Source organism: Anser anser, assembly GCF_964211835.1.
Source record: "Anser anser genome assembly, chromosome: 25".
In the NCBI taxonomy this organism is placed as follows: domain Eukaryota; kingdom Metazoa; phylum Chordata; class Aves; order Anseriformes; family Anatidae; genus Anser; species Anser anser.
This window is the reverse complement of record NC_139746.1, coordinates 7,520,441-7,535,773: the sequence shown is the minus strand read 5'-3', so window position 1 is coordinate 7,535,773 and position 15,333 is coordinate 7,520,441. Positions and strand designations below refer to the sequence as shown.

Here is a 15,333-nt window from a genome sequence, read left to right as displayed (position 1 = left end):
TTAAACTGGGCCTAGTGCCATTTCACTTCTGATTCCCAGAAGTACTACAAGGATCGCCACTAATAACAGCCCTGCTACTCTCGACCCTCATAAAATTCCCCCCACTAACCCTGCTCCTACTAACATCCAAATCCCTCGACCCAGCTCTACTCACCGCCATGGCCCTAGCCTCAACAGCACTAGGAGGCTGAATAGGACTGAACCAAACACAAACACGCAAAATCCTAGCCTTCTCGTCCATCTCCCACTTAGGCTGAATCGCCATCATCCTAGTTTACAGCCCCAAATTGGCCTTACTTACCTTCTACCTATACACAATCATAACATCAGCCGTATTCCTAGCCCTTAACAAAATCAAAGCCCTTAACCTATCCATGATCACAACCTCATGAACAAAAACCCCAGTGCTAAACGCCACCCTAATACTAGTACTTTTATCCCTAGCAGGCCTCCCCCCATTAACAGGCTTTATACCAAAGTGACTTATCATCCAAGAACTAACTAAACAGGAAATAACACCAGCAGCCATGGCAATTGCCATGCTATCACTGCTCAGCCTCTTCTTCTACCTACGCCTCGCATACCACTCAACAATTACCCTTCCCCCCAACTCCTCTAACCACATAAAACAATGATACACTAGCAAAGCCCCAAGCACACCTACTGCGGTCCTTGCCTCACTATCAATCCTCTTACTTCCCCTGTCCCCAATAATACATGCCATTGTCTAGAAACTTAGGATAACACCCCAAACCGAAGGCCTTCAAAGCCTTAAATAAGAGTTAAACCCTCTTAGTTTCTGCACATTAAGACTTACAGAATATTAACCTGTATCTTCTGAATGCAAGTCAGACGCTTTAATTAAGCTAAAGCCTCCCTAGACAGATGGGCTTCGATCCCACAAAACTCTAGTTAACAGCTAAATGCCTAAACCAATTGGCTTCTGCCTACAAAGACCCTGACGCACCCTAGTGCGCATCGATGAGCTTGCAACTCAACATGAATTTCACTACAGAGCCGATAAGAAGAGGAATTAAACCTCTGTAAAAAGGACTACAGCCTAACGCTTCAACACTCAGCCATCTTACCCGTCACCTTCATCAACCGATGACTATTTTCCACTAACCATAAGGATATTGGCACCCTGTACCTCATCTTCGGGGCATGAGCAGGAATAGTCGGCACCGCACTCAGCCTATTAATCCGCGCAGAACTAGGACAACCAGGAACTCTCCTAGGCGACGACCAAATTTACAATGTAATCGTTACCGCTCACGCCTTTGTAATAAGCTTCTTTATAGTCATACCCATCATGATCGGAGGATTCGGCAACTGATTAGTCCCCCTCATAATCGGTGCCCCCGACATAGCATTCCCGCGAATAAACAACATAAGCTTTTGACTCCTCCCCCCATCATTCCTCCTCCTACTAGCCTCATCCACTGTAGAAGCTGGCGCCGGCACAGGCTGAACTGTCTACCCTCCCCTAGCAGGTGACCTTGCCCATGCCGGAGCTTCAGTAGACCTGGCTATCTTCTCACTCCACTTAGCCGGTATCTCCTCCATCCTTGGGGCCATCAACTTTATCACCACAGCCATCAACATAAAACCCCCCGCACTCTCACAATACCAAACCCCACTATTTGTCTGATCCGTACTAATTACCGCCATCCTACTCCTTCTATCACTCCCCGTACTCGCCGCCGGTATTACAATATTACTAACTGATCGAAACCTAAACACCACATTCTTCGACCCCGCTGGAGGAGGAGACCCAATCCTGTACCAACACCTATTCTGATTCTTCGGACACCCAGAAGTCTATATTCTGATCCTACCGGGGTTCGGAATCATCTCACACGTAGTCACGTACTACTCAGGCAAAAAGGAGCCCTTCGGCTACATGGGAATAGTCTGAGCCATACTATCCATCGGCTTCCTAGGATTCATCGTCTGAGCTCACCACATGTTTACAGTAGGAATAGACGTTGATACCCGAGCCTACTTTACATCAGCCACTATAATCATTGCCATCCCTACCGGAATCAAAGTATTTAGCTGACTAGCCACCCTGCACGGAGGAACAATCAAATGAGACCCCCCCAATACTATGAGCTCTAGGATTTATCTTCCTATTTACCATCGGAGGATTAACAGGAATCGTTCTTGCAAACTCTTCCCTAGACATCGCCCTGCACGACACGTACTACGTAGTTGCCCACTTCCACTACGTCCTATCCATAGGCGCCGTCTTTGCCATTCTAGCAGGATTTACTCACTGATTCCCACTACTCACTGGGTTTACCCTACACCAAACATGAGCAAAAGCCCACTTCGGGGTAATATTTACAGGAGTAAACCTAACGTTCTTCCCCCAGCACTTCCTAGGCCTAGCAGGAATACCCCGACGATACTCGGACTATCCCGACGCCTACACACTATGAAACACCATTTCCTCCTAGTCCTAGGACTTAGAGAAACTCCAGTACTAAAAATAGTAAACACAAGCAATAATTTCATATACTTCACTCTCACTCACCACTCAACTATCAGCTAACCACACCCCCGTCCACATAGCTTAACACAAAGCATGGCACTGAAGTTGCCAAGATGGCATAAAACATGCCTGCGGACAAAAGACTTAGTCCTAACCTTACGGTTGGTTTTTGCTAAATATATACATGCAAGTATCCGCGCCCCAGTGTAAACGCCCTCGACCACCTACCCCCATACAGGCCTTGAGGAGCGGGTATCAGGCACACCCAAGTAGTAGCCCAAGACGCCTCGCTAAGCCACGCCCCCACGGGTATTCAGCAGTAATTAACATTAAGCAATGAGTGCAAACTTGACTTAGTTATAGCAACAGCCTAACTTCAAGGGTTGGTAAATCTTGTGCCAGCCACCGCGGTCATACAAGAAACCCAAATCAACCGTCCTATTGACACGGCGTAAAGAGTGGTAAAATGCCTATCCTAGCTAACTAAGATCAAAATGCAACTGAGCTGTCATAAGCCCAAGATGCACCTAAACACACCATTAAGATGATCTTAGGAACTAACGACTGATTTAAACCCACGAAAGCCAGGGCCCAAACTGGGATTAGATACCCCACTATGCCTGGCCCTAAATCTTGATACTTACTTTACCGAAGTATCCGCCAGAGAACTACGAGCACAAACGCTTAAAACTCTAAGGACTTGGCGGTGCCCCAAACCCACCTAGAGGAGCCTGTTCTACAATCGATAATCCCCGATTAACCCAACCACCCCTTGCCAACACAGCCTACATACCGCCGTCGCCAGCCCACCTCGAATGAGAGCACAACAGTGGACACAATAGCACCCCGCTAATAAGACAGGTCAAGGTATAGCCTATGGAGTGGAAGAAATGGGCTACATTCCCTATTCATAGGGCACACGGAAAGAAGCGTGAAACCACTTCTGGAAGGCGGATTTAGCAGTAAAGTGGGACAATAGAGCCTACTTTAAGCCGGCCCTGGGGCACGTACATGGTTAAACATGACTGTTAGTAGTGTGGCGAGCCATAGTGGGAAGGCTAGGGCTATGTTCATAGATAGTTGGGTGGTTGGGGTGAATGTATATGGAAGGAGGCCTAGAAGGTTGATTGTAAGAAGTATGATTATTAGGGATGTAAATATTATGGCTCATTTGTGGCCATTTTTGTTGAGTGGGACTATTAGTTGTTTTGTGATTAGGTGAAGGAGTCATGTTTGGATAGTAGAAAGGCGGTTGTTGATTCATCGGTTGTTTGGGGACGGGAATAGTAGGGCTGGGAAGAGTAGGGATAGTAGGATTAAGGGGATGCCAAATAGATTGGGGCTGGAAAATTGGTCAAAGAAGCTTAGGTTCATGGTCAGGATCATGGTGTGGGTTTGGTAGTGAGGGAGGTCTTATTTGATGGGGGGTTGGTTGTGGTGAAGGCTAGTAGTTTTGGTTGGATGAGGAGTGCTAGGGTTAATCAGGTTATAATTATGATTGAAAATCATGGTGCGGGGTTAAGCTGTGGCATATCATTAAGGAGGGGGAAGTCCCTCTTTGGCTAGCTTAAAAGGCTAGTGCTGTTGCATAGCTTCTTAATGATTAGGATGATGATAGAAGGGACGATCAGGCCTCGAAATGTGGGAGTGGGGTTGATTCTACTACAATGGGTATGTAGCTGTGATTAGCCCCGCAAATTTCTGAGCATTGTCCGTAAAAAATCCCAGGCCGGGTGGTAATGAATGAAGTTTGGTTTAGTCGGCCTGGGATTGCGTCTGTTTTAACTCCGAGCGTTGGGACTGCTCAGGAGTGGAGTACGTCTCCTGCAGTAATGATCACGCGGATGGGGGATTCTATTGGGATAACTACGCGGTGGTCAACTTCTAGCAGTCGGAAGTGGCCGTTGGGTAAGTCTGGGGTGGGCACTATGTAGGAGTCGAATGATAGGTCTTTGAAGTCTGTGTATTCGTAGCTTCAGTATCATTGGTGGCCGATGGCTTTTAGGGTGAGGTCTGGTTCGTCGATTTCGTCCATTATGTAGAGGATTTGTAGGGATGGGAGGGCGAGGAGTACCAGGACGATAGCAGGTAGGATTGTCCAGATCAGCTCTACTTCTTGGGCGTCTACAGCATTGGACGAGAGTTTTTCTGTTAGTATGTGGGCTAAAAGGTAGAGAACTAGGCTGCAGATAGCTAGGGCAACGATTAGGGCGTGGTCGTGGAATTCAACGAGTTCTTCTATGATGGGTGATGAGGCGTCTTGGAATCCTAGTTGGGAGTGGTTGGCCACATGAGATGTACAGGATTTTTACCTGTGATTTAGTCTTGACAAGGCTATGTAATTGGTTTACTAACGTCTCATAAGAAAGAAGCATGAGCGGTTAACCTCCTGGGAGACCCAGAAAACTTCACCCCAGCAAACCCGCTAGTAACCCCACCACACATCAAGCCAGAATGATACTTCCTATTCGCCTACGCCATCCTACGTTCAATCCCAAATAAACTAGGAGGCGTATTAGCACTGGCCGCCTCCGTACTGATCCTATTCCTAATCCCATTCCTGCACAAATCAAAACAACGAGCAATAACATTCCGACCACTCTCCCAGCTCCTATTCTGAGTACTAGTCGCCGACCTCCTCGTCCTAACATGAGTAGGAAGCCAACCCGTCGAACACCCATTCATCATCATCGGCCAACTCGCTTCAATCGCCTACTTCACTATCCTCCTATTTCTCCTCCCCGCCGCAAGCGCCCTAGAAAACAAAATACTCAACTGCTAAATACTCTAATAGTTTATAAAAACATTGGTCTTGTAAACCAAAGATTGAAGACTTACCACTTCTTAGAGTACCCCAAACTCAGAAAAAAAGGACTCAAACCTTTATCTCCAGCTCCCAAAGCTGGCATTTTCAATAAACTATTCTCTGACCCTAACCCCTAAACCGCCCGAATAGCACCCCGCGACAACCCCCGCACAAGCTCCAATACAACAAACAAAGTCAACAACAGCCCCCAACCCGCCACTAAAAACATCCCTGCCCCATGTGAATAAAACATGGAAACTCCACTAAAATCCGACCGAACAACAAACACCCCAACATTATTCACAGTAGAAACCCCGAACTTCCAAGCCCCCATAAACCCCCCAAACACCAACCCCCCAAAAACAATTGCCACAAACGCTACTGCACATCCAATCACCCGTCAATCCCCCCAAGCCCCAGGGAAAGGCTCCGCTGCTAAAGCTACTGAATAAACAAACACCACCAGCATACCCCCCAAATACACCATAAACAGCACTAAAGCCACGAACGAAACCCCAAGGCCCAGCAACCACCCGCACCCCGCCACAGACGCTAACACCAAACCAACAACCCCATAATACGGCGAAGGATTCGACGCCACACCCAAAACACCCACCGCAAAGCAAATCCCTAAAAAAAACATAAAATAAGTCATTATTCCTGCCCGGACACTACCCGAGGCCTGCGGCTCGAAAAGCCGCCATTGTTCTCAACTACAGGAACTAACCGCAAGCCCCCAATAATTCTACCCCATCTATGCCATTATGCTTAACCCCCCCCCCCTCCCCCCCCGAGGCGGGGGTATTTGGTTATGCATATTCGTGCATAAATTTATATACCCCATATACATACATACTATAGTACCAGTAATATACATTATATACGGACTATCTTATAAGCAGGTGCTAAACCCATACATGTACACGGCCATTAAACCCTTAAACACACTCCTACCAAACCACCCGGCATGAATGTTCTAGGACCATACCCCACAACACCCAATACAACTCCACTCAAGCGCATAACAAGACCCCATTTTAATGAATGCTCACAGGACATGCTCCAACAACAACTCTCCACCACATATCTCATGCAGTTCGTATCAGACGGATTTATTAATCGTACTCCTCACGTGAAATCAGCAACCCGTTGCACATAATGTCCGGTATGACTAGCTTCAGGCCCATACGTTCCCCCTAAACCCCTCGCCCTCCTCACATTTTTGCGCCTCTGGTTCCTCGGTCAGGGCCATCCATTGGGTTCACTCACCCCTCCTTGCCCTTCAAAGTGGCATCTGTGAGTACTTTCACCTTCTCAATGCGTAATCGCGGCATGTTCCAGCTTTTTGGCGCCTCTGGTTCCTCTTATTTTTTCCGGGGTTACCTCACAGGTGGCTATTCCCAGTGATCTCGGGGGTCCCACAATCTAAGCCTGGACACACCTGCCTCACGGCCTATCCTATATTTCAAGGGTCCCTCGATGAGACGGTTGGCGTATATGGGGAATCATCCTGACACTGATGCACTTTGACCACATTCAGTTAATGTTACCTCCACCCTCCGGGTTAAATGGGGCTATTGGATGAATGCTCGTTGGACATAGCACAAAACAACAAATCATTAAGCGCAACCCCTGCGCTTCACAAACTAAACCAGTAAACTTTCGCTAACCACCATGTAGCATAAACCTTCATCGCCCAATCCCAGCAAACTACCTCTAAAACTCCATTAATCATCCCTTCCATGACATCATCGGAACGATGTATATATACACACAAACACATACAAAATAACTTAAACTTATTAGAGAAACTCCAGTACTAAAAATAGTAAACACAAGCAATAATTTCATATACTTCACTCTCACTCACCACTCAACTATCAGCTAACCACACCCCCGTCCACATAGCTTAACACAAAGCATGGCACTGAAGTTGCCAAGATGGCATAAAACATGCCTGCGGACAAAAGACTTAGTCCTAACCTTACGGTTGGTTTTTGCTAAATATATACATGCAAGTATCCGCGCCCCAGTGTAAACGCCCTCGACCACCTACCCCCATACAGGCCTTGAGGAGCGGGTATCAGGCACACCCAAGTAGTAGCCCAAGACGCCTCGCTAAGCCACGCCCCCACGGGTATTCAGCAGTAATTAACATTAAGCAATGAGTGCAAACTTGACTTAGTTATAGCAACAGCCTAACTTCAAGGGTTGGTAAATCTTGTGCCAGCCACCGCGGTCATACAAGAAACCCAAATCAACCGTCCTATTGACACGGCGTAAAGAGTGGTAAAATGCCTATCCTAGCTAACTAAGATCAAAATGCAACTGAGCTGTCATAAGCCCAAGATGCACCTAAACACACCATTAAGATGATCTTAGGAACTAACGACTGATTTAAACCCACGAAAGCCAGGGCCCAAACTGGGATTAGATACCCCACTATGCCTGGCCCTAAATCTTGATACTTACTTTACCGAAGTATCCGCCAGAGAACTACGAGCACAAACGCTTAAAACTCTAAGGACTTGGCGGTGCCCCAAACCCACCTAGAGGAGCCTGTTCTACAATCGATAATCCCCGATTAACCCAACCACCCCTTGCCAACACAGCCTACATACCGCCGTCGCCAGCCCACCTCGAATGAGAGCACAACAGTGGACACAATAGCACCCCGCTAATAAGACAGGTCAAGGTATAGCCTATGGAGTGGAAGAAATGGGCTACATTCCCTATTCATAGGGCACACGGAAAGAAGCGTGAAACCACTTCTGGAAGGCGGATTTAGCAGTAAAGTGGGACAATAGAGCCTACTTTAAGCCGGCCCTGGGGCACGTACATGGTTAAACATGACTGTTAGTAGTGTGGCGAGCCATAGTGGGAAGGCTAGGGCTATGTTCATAGATAGTTGGGTGGTTGGGGTGAATGTATATGGAAGGAGGCCTAGAAGGTTGATTGTAAGAAGTATGATTATTAGGGATGTAAATATTATGGCTCATTTGTGGCCATTTTTGTTGAGTGGGACTATTAGTTGTTTTGTGATTAGGTGAAGGAGTCATGTTTGGATAGTAGAAAGGCGGTTGTTGATTCATCGGTTGTTTGGGGACGGGAATAGTAGGGCTGGGAAGAGTAGGGATAGTAGGATTAAGGGGATGCCAAATAGATTGGGGCTGGAAAATTGGTCAAAGAAGCTTAGGTTCATGGTCAGGATCATGGTGTGGGTTTGGTAGTGAGGGAGGTCTTATTTGATGGGGGGTTGGTTGTGGTGAAGGCTAGTAGTTTTGGTTGGATGAGGAGTGCTAGGGTTAATCAGGTTATAATTATGATTGAAAATCATGGTGCGGGGTTAAGCTGTGGCATATCATTAAGGAGGGGGAAGTCCCTCTTTGGCTAGCTTAAAAGGCTAGTGCTGTTGCATAGCTTCTTAATGATTAGGATGATGATAGAAGGGACGATCAGGCCTCGAAATGTGGGAGTGGGGTTGATTCTACTACAATGGGTATGTAGCTGTGATTAGCCCCGCAAATTTCTGAGCATTGTCCGTAAAAAATCCCAGGCCGGGTGGTAATGAATGAAGTTTGGTTTAGTCGGCCTGGGATTGCGTCTGTTTTAACTCCGAGCGTTGGGACTGCTCAGGAGTGGAGTACGTCTCCTGCAGTAATGATCACGCGGATGGGGGATTCTATTGGGATAACTACGCGGTGGTCAACTTCTAGCAGTCGGAAGTGGCCGTTGGGTAAGTCTGGGGTGGGCACTATGTAGGAGTCGAATGATAGGTCTTTGAAGTCTGTGTATTCGTAGCTTCAGTATCATTGGTGGCCGATGGCTTTTAGGGTGAGGTCTGGTTCGTCGATTTCGTCCATTATGTAGAGGATTTGTAGGGATGGGAGGGCGAGGAGTACCAGGACGATAGCAGGTAGGATTGTCCAGATCAGCTCTACTTCTTGGGCGTCTACAGCATTGGACGAGAGTTTTTCTGTTAGTATGTGGGCTAAAAGGTAGAGAACTAGGCTGCAGATAGCTAGGGCAACGATTAGGGCGTGGTCGTGGAATTCAACGAGTTCTTCTATGATGGGTGATGAGGCGTCTTGGAATCCTAGTTGGGAGTGGTTGGCCACATGAGATGTACAGGATTTTTACCTGTGATTTAGTCTTGACAAGGCTATGTAATTGGTTTACTAACGTCTCATAAGAAAGAAGCATGAGCGGTTAACCTCCTGGGAGACCCAGAAAACTTCACCCCAGCAAACCCGCTAGTAACCCCACCACACATCAAGCCAGAATGATACTTCCTATTCGCCTACGCCATCCTACGTTCAATCCCAAATAAACTAGGAGGCGTATTAGCACTGGCCGCCTCCGTACTGATCCTATTCCTAATCCCATTCCTGCACAAATCAAAACAACGAGCAATAACATTCCGACCACTCTCCCAGCTCCTATTCTGAGTACTAGTCGCCGACCTCCTCGTCCTAACATGAGTAGGAAGCCAACCCGTCGAACACCCATTCATCATCATCGGCCAACTCGCTTCAATCGCCTACTTCACTATCCTCCTATTTCTCCTCCCCGCCGCAAGCGCCCTAGAAAACAAAATACTCAACTGCTAAATACTCTAATAGTTTATAAAAACATTGGTCTTGTAAACCAAAGATTGAAGTCCAGAGAGTGCACTGGCACCACTGGGGATGCAGTGCATTGAGTCCAGAGAGTGCACTGGCACAACTGGGGATGCGCTTCAGTGAGTCCAGAGAGTGCACTGACACCACTGGGGATGCAGTGCAGTGAGACCAGAGAGTGCACTGGCACCACTGGGGAGGCACTGCAGTGAGTCCAGAGAGTGCACTGGCACCACTGGGGATGCACTGCAGTGAGTCCAGAGAGTGCACTGGCACCACTGGGGATGCACTTCAGTGACTCCAGAGAGTGCACTGGCACCAGTGGGGATGCAGTACAGTGAGTCCAGAGAGTGCACTGGCACCACTGGACATGCAGTGCAGTGAGTCCAGAGAGTGCACTGGCACCACTGGGGATGCACTTCAGTGACTCCACAGAGTGCACTGGCTCCACTGGGGATGCAGTGCAGTGAGTCCAAAGACTTCACTGGCACCACTGGGGATGCAGTGCAGTGAGTCCAGAGAGTGCACTGGCACCACTGGGGATGCAGTTAAGTGAGTGCAGAGAGTGCACTGGCACCACTGGGGATGCACTGCAGTGAGTCCAGAGAGTGCACTGGCACCACTGGGGATGCACTACAGTGAGTCCAGAGAGTGCACTGGCACCACTGGGGATGCAGTGCAGTGAGTCCAGAGAGTGCACTGGCACCACTGGGGATGCAGTGCAGTGAGTCCAGAGAGTGTACTGGCACCACTGGGGATGCACTTCAGTGAGCCCAGAGAGTGCACTGGCACCACTGAGAATGCACTTCAGTGAGTCCAGAGAGTGCACTGGCACCACTGGGGATGCACTGCAGTGAGTCCAGAGACTGCACTAGCACCACTGGGGATGCAGTGCAGTGAATCCTGTGAGTACACTGGCACCACTGGGGATGCAGTGCAGTGAGTCCAGAGAGCTCACTGGCACCACTGGGGATGCAGTGCAGTGAGTCCAGAGAGTGCACTGGCACCACTGGAGATGCAGTACAGTGAGTCCAGTGAATGCACTGGAACCACTGGGGATGCAGTGCAGTGAGTCCAGAGAGTGCACTGGCACCACTGGTGATGCAGTAAAGTGAGTCCAGTGAGTGCACTGGTACCACTGGGCCTGCAGTGCAGTGAGTCCAGAGAGTGCACTGGCACCACTGGGGATGCAGTGCAGTGAGTCCAGAGAGTGCACTGGCACCACCGATGATGCAGTACAGTGAGTCCAGTGAGTGCACTGGCACTACTGGGGATGTAGTGCAGTGACTCGAGAGAGTGCACTGGCACCACTGGGGATGCACTGCAGTGAGTCCAGAGAGTGCACTGGCACCACTGGGGATGCAGTGCAGTGAGTCCAGAGAGTGCACTGGCACCACTGGGGATGCACTGCAGTGAGTCCAGAGAGCGCACTGGCTCCACTGGGGATGCAGTGCAGTCAGTCCAGTGAGTGCACTGGCACCACTGGGGATGCAGTGCAGTGAGTCCAGAGAGTGCACTGGCACCACTGAGAATGCACTTCAGTGAGTGCAGAGAGTGCACTGGCACCACTGGGGATGCACTGCAGTGAGTCCAGAGAGTGCACTGGCACCACTGGGGATGCAGTGCAGTGAGTCCAGTGAATGCACTGGCACCACTGGGGATGCAGTGCACTGAGTCCAGAGAGTGCACTGACACCACTGGGGATGCAGTGCAGTGAGTCCACAGAGTGCACTGGCACCACTGGGGATGCAGTGCAGTGAGTCCAGAGAGTGCACTGGAACCTCTGGGGATGCAGTGCAGTGAGTGCAGAGAGTGCACTGTCACCACTGGGGATGCAGTGTAGTGAGTCCAGAGAGTGCACTGGCACCACTGGGGATGCAGTGCAGTGAGTCCAGAGTGTGCACTGGCACCACTGGTGATGCAGTGCAGTGAGTCCAGAGATTGCACTGGCACCACTGGGGATGCACCTCAGTGAGTCCAGAGAGTGCACTGGCACCACTGGTGATGCACTGCAGTGAGTCCAGAGAATGCACTGGCACCACTGGGGATGCAGTGCAGTGAGTCCAGAGAGTGCACTGGCACCACTGGGCATGCAGTGCAGTGAGTCCAGAGAGTGCACTGGCACCAGAGGGAATGCACTGCAGTGAGTCCAGTGAGTGCACTGGCACCACTGTGGATTCACTGCAGTGAGTCCAGAGAGTGCACTGGCACCACTGGGGATGCAGTGCAGTGAGTCCAGATAGTGCACTGGCACCACTGGGGATGCAGTGCAGTGAGTCCAGAGAGTGCACTGGCACCACTGGGGATGCAGTGCAGTGAATGCAGAGAGTGCACTGTCACAACAGGGGATGCAGTACAGTGAGTCCACAGAGTGCACTGGCACCACTGGGGATGCAGTGCAGTGAGTCCAGAGAGTGCACTGGCACCACTGGGGATGCACTTCAGTGACTCCAGAGAGTGCACTGGCACCACTGGGGATGCAGTGCAGTGAGTCCAGAGAGTGCACTGGCACCACTGGGGATGCAGTGCAGTGAGTCCAGAGAGTGCACTGGCACCACTGGGGATGCACTGCAGTGAGTCCAGAGAGTGCACTGGCACCACTGGGGATGCACTACAGTGAGTCCAGAGATTGCACTGGCACCACTGGGGATGCAGTGCACTGAGTCCAGAGAGTGCACTGGCACCACTGGGGATGCAGTGCATTGAGTCCAGAGAGTGCACTGGCACAACTGGGTATGCACTTCAGTGAGTCCAGAGAGTGCACTGACACCACTGGGGATGCAGTGCAGTGAGTCCAGAGAGTGCACTGGCACCACTGGGGATGCAGTGCAGTGAGTCCAGAGAGTGCTCTGGCACCACTGGGGATGCAGTCCAGTTAGTCCAGTGAGTGCACTGGCACCACTGGGGATGCAGTGCAGTGACTGCAGAGAGTACACTGGCACCACCGGGGATTCACTACAGTGAGTCCAGAGAGTGCACTGGCACCACCTGTGATGCAGTGCAGTGAGTCCAGTGAGTGCACTGGCACCACTGGGGATGCAGTGCTGTGACTCCAGAGAGCGCACTGGCACCACTGGGGATGCAGTGCAGTCAGTCCAGTGAGTGCACTAGCACCACTGGGGGTGCAGTACAGTGAGTCCAGAGAGTGCACTGACACCACTGGGGATGCACTGCAGTGAGTCCAGACAGTGCACTGGCACCACTGGGGATGCAGTGCAGTGAGTCCAGAGACTGCAATGGCACCACTGGGGATGCACTGCAGTGAGACCAGAGAGTGCACTGGCACCACTGGGGATGCACTGCAGTGAGTCCAGAGAGTGCACTGGCACCACTGGGGATGCACTGCAGTGAGACCAGAGAGTGCACTGGCACCACTGGGGATGCACTGCAGTGAGTCCAGAGAGTGCACTGGCACCACTGGGGATGCAGTGCAGTGAGTCCAGAGAGTGCACTGGCACCACTGAGAATGCACTTCAGTGAGTCCAGAGAGTGCACTGGCACCACTGGGGATGCACTGCAGTGAGTCCAGAGAGTGCACGGGCTCCACTGGGGATGCAGTGCAGTGAGTCCAGTGAATGCACTGGCACCACTGGGGATGCAGTGCGCTGAGTCCAGAGAGTGCACTGACACCACTGGGGATGCAGTGCAGTGAGTCCACAGAGTGCACTGGCACCACTGGGGATGCAGTGCAGTGAGTCCAGAGAGTGCACTGGAACCTCTGGGGATGCAGTGCAGTGAGTGCAGAGAGTGCACTGGCACCAGTGGGGATGCACCCCGGTGAGCCCAGAGATTGCACTGGCACCACTGGGGATGCAGTGCAGTGAGTCCAGAGTGTGCACTGGCACCACTGGTGATGCAGTGCAGTGAGTCCAGAGATTGCACTGGCACCACTGGGGATGCACCTCAGTGAGTCCAGAGAGTGCACTGGCACCACTGGTGATGCACTGCAGAGAGTCCAGAGAATGCACTGGCACCACTGGGGATGCAGTGCAGTGAGTCCAGAGAGTGCACTGGCACCACTGGGGATGCACTTCAGTGACTCCAGAGAGTGCACTGGCACCACTGGGGATGCAGTGCAGTGAGTCCAGAGAGTGCACTGGCACCACTGGGGATGCAGTGCAGTGAGTCCAGAGAGTGCACTGGCACCACTGGGGATGCACTGCAGTGAGTCCAGAGAGTGCACTGGCACCACTGGGGATGCACTACAGTGAGTCCAGAGATTGCACTGGCACCACTGGGGATGCAGTGCACTGAGTCCAGAGAGTGCACTGGCACCACTGGGGATGCAGTGCATTGAGTCCAGAGAGTGCACTGGCACAACTGGGTATGCACTTCAGTGAGTCCAGAGAGTGCACTGACACCACTGGGGATGCAGTGCAGTGAGTCCAGAGAGTGCACTGGCACCACTGGGGATGCAGTGCAGTGAGTCCAGAGAGTGCTCTGGCACCACTGGGGATGCAGTCCAGTTAGTCCAGTGAGTGCACTGGCACCACTGGGGATGCAGTGCAGTGACTGCAGAGAGTACACTGGCACCACCGGGGATTCACTACAGTGAGTCCAGAGAGTGCACTGGCACCACCTGTGATGCAGTGCAGTGAGTCCAGTGAGTGCACTGGCACCACTGGGGATGCAGTGCTGTGACTCCAGAGAGCGCACTGGCACCACTGGGGATGCAGTGCAGTCAGTCCAGTGAGTGCACTAGCACCACTGGGGGTGCAGTACAGTGAGTCCAGAGAGTGCACTGACACCACTGGGGATGCACTGCAGTGAGTCCAGACAGTGCACTGGCACCACTGGGGATGCAGTGCAGTGAGTCCAGAGACTGCAATGGCACCACTGGGGATGCACTGCAGTGAGACCAGAGAGTGCACTGGCACCACTGGGGATGCACTGCAGTGAGTCCAGAGAGTGCACTGGCACCACTGGGGATGCACTGCAGTGAGACCAGAGAGTGCACTGGCACCACTGGGGATGCACTGCAGTGAGTCCAGAGAGTGCACTGGCACCACTGGGGATGCAGTGCAGTGAGTCCAGAGAGTGCACTGGCACCACTGAGAATGCACTTCAGTGAGTCCAGAGAGTGCACTGGCACCACTGGGGATGCACTGCAGAGAGTCCAGAGAGTGCACGGGCTCCACTGGGGATGCAGTGCAGTGAGTCCAGTGAATGCACTGGCACCACTGGGGATGCAGTGCGCTGAGTCCAGAGAGTGCACTGACACCACTGGGGATGCAGTGCAGTGAGTCCACAGAGTGCACTGGCACCACTGGGGATGCAGTGCAGTGAGTCCAGAGAGTGCACTGGAACCTCTGGGGATGCAGTGCAGTGAGTGCAGAGAGTGCACTGGCACCAGTGGGGATGCACCCCGGTGAGCCCAGAGATTGCACTGGCACCACTGGGGATGCAGTGCA

The 15,333-nt window shown here is 51.3% G+C and overlaps 1 long non-coding RNA gene across 1 annotated transcript in view; it reads left to right on the top strand.

Moving 5' to 3' along the window:
* The first annotated feature begins 801 nt into the window (after positions 1-801).
* Positions 802-15,333, top strand: part of LOC310886298 — a 139,261-nt gene continuing 124,729 nt past the window's right edge. The window contains exon 1 of the long non-coding RNA XR_014575268.1: positions 802-1,493. This is a non-coding gene — a long non-coding RNA (uncharacterized lncRNA). The remainder of the gene's footprint in view (positions 1,494-15,333) is intronic.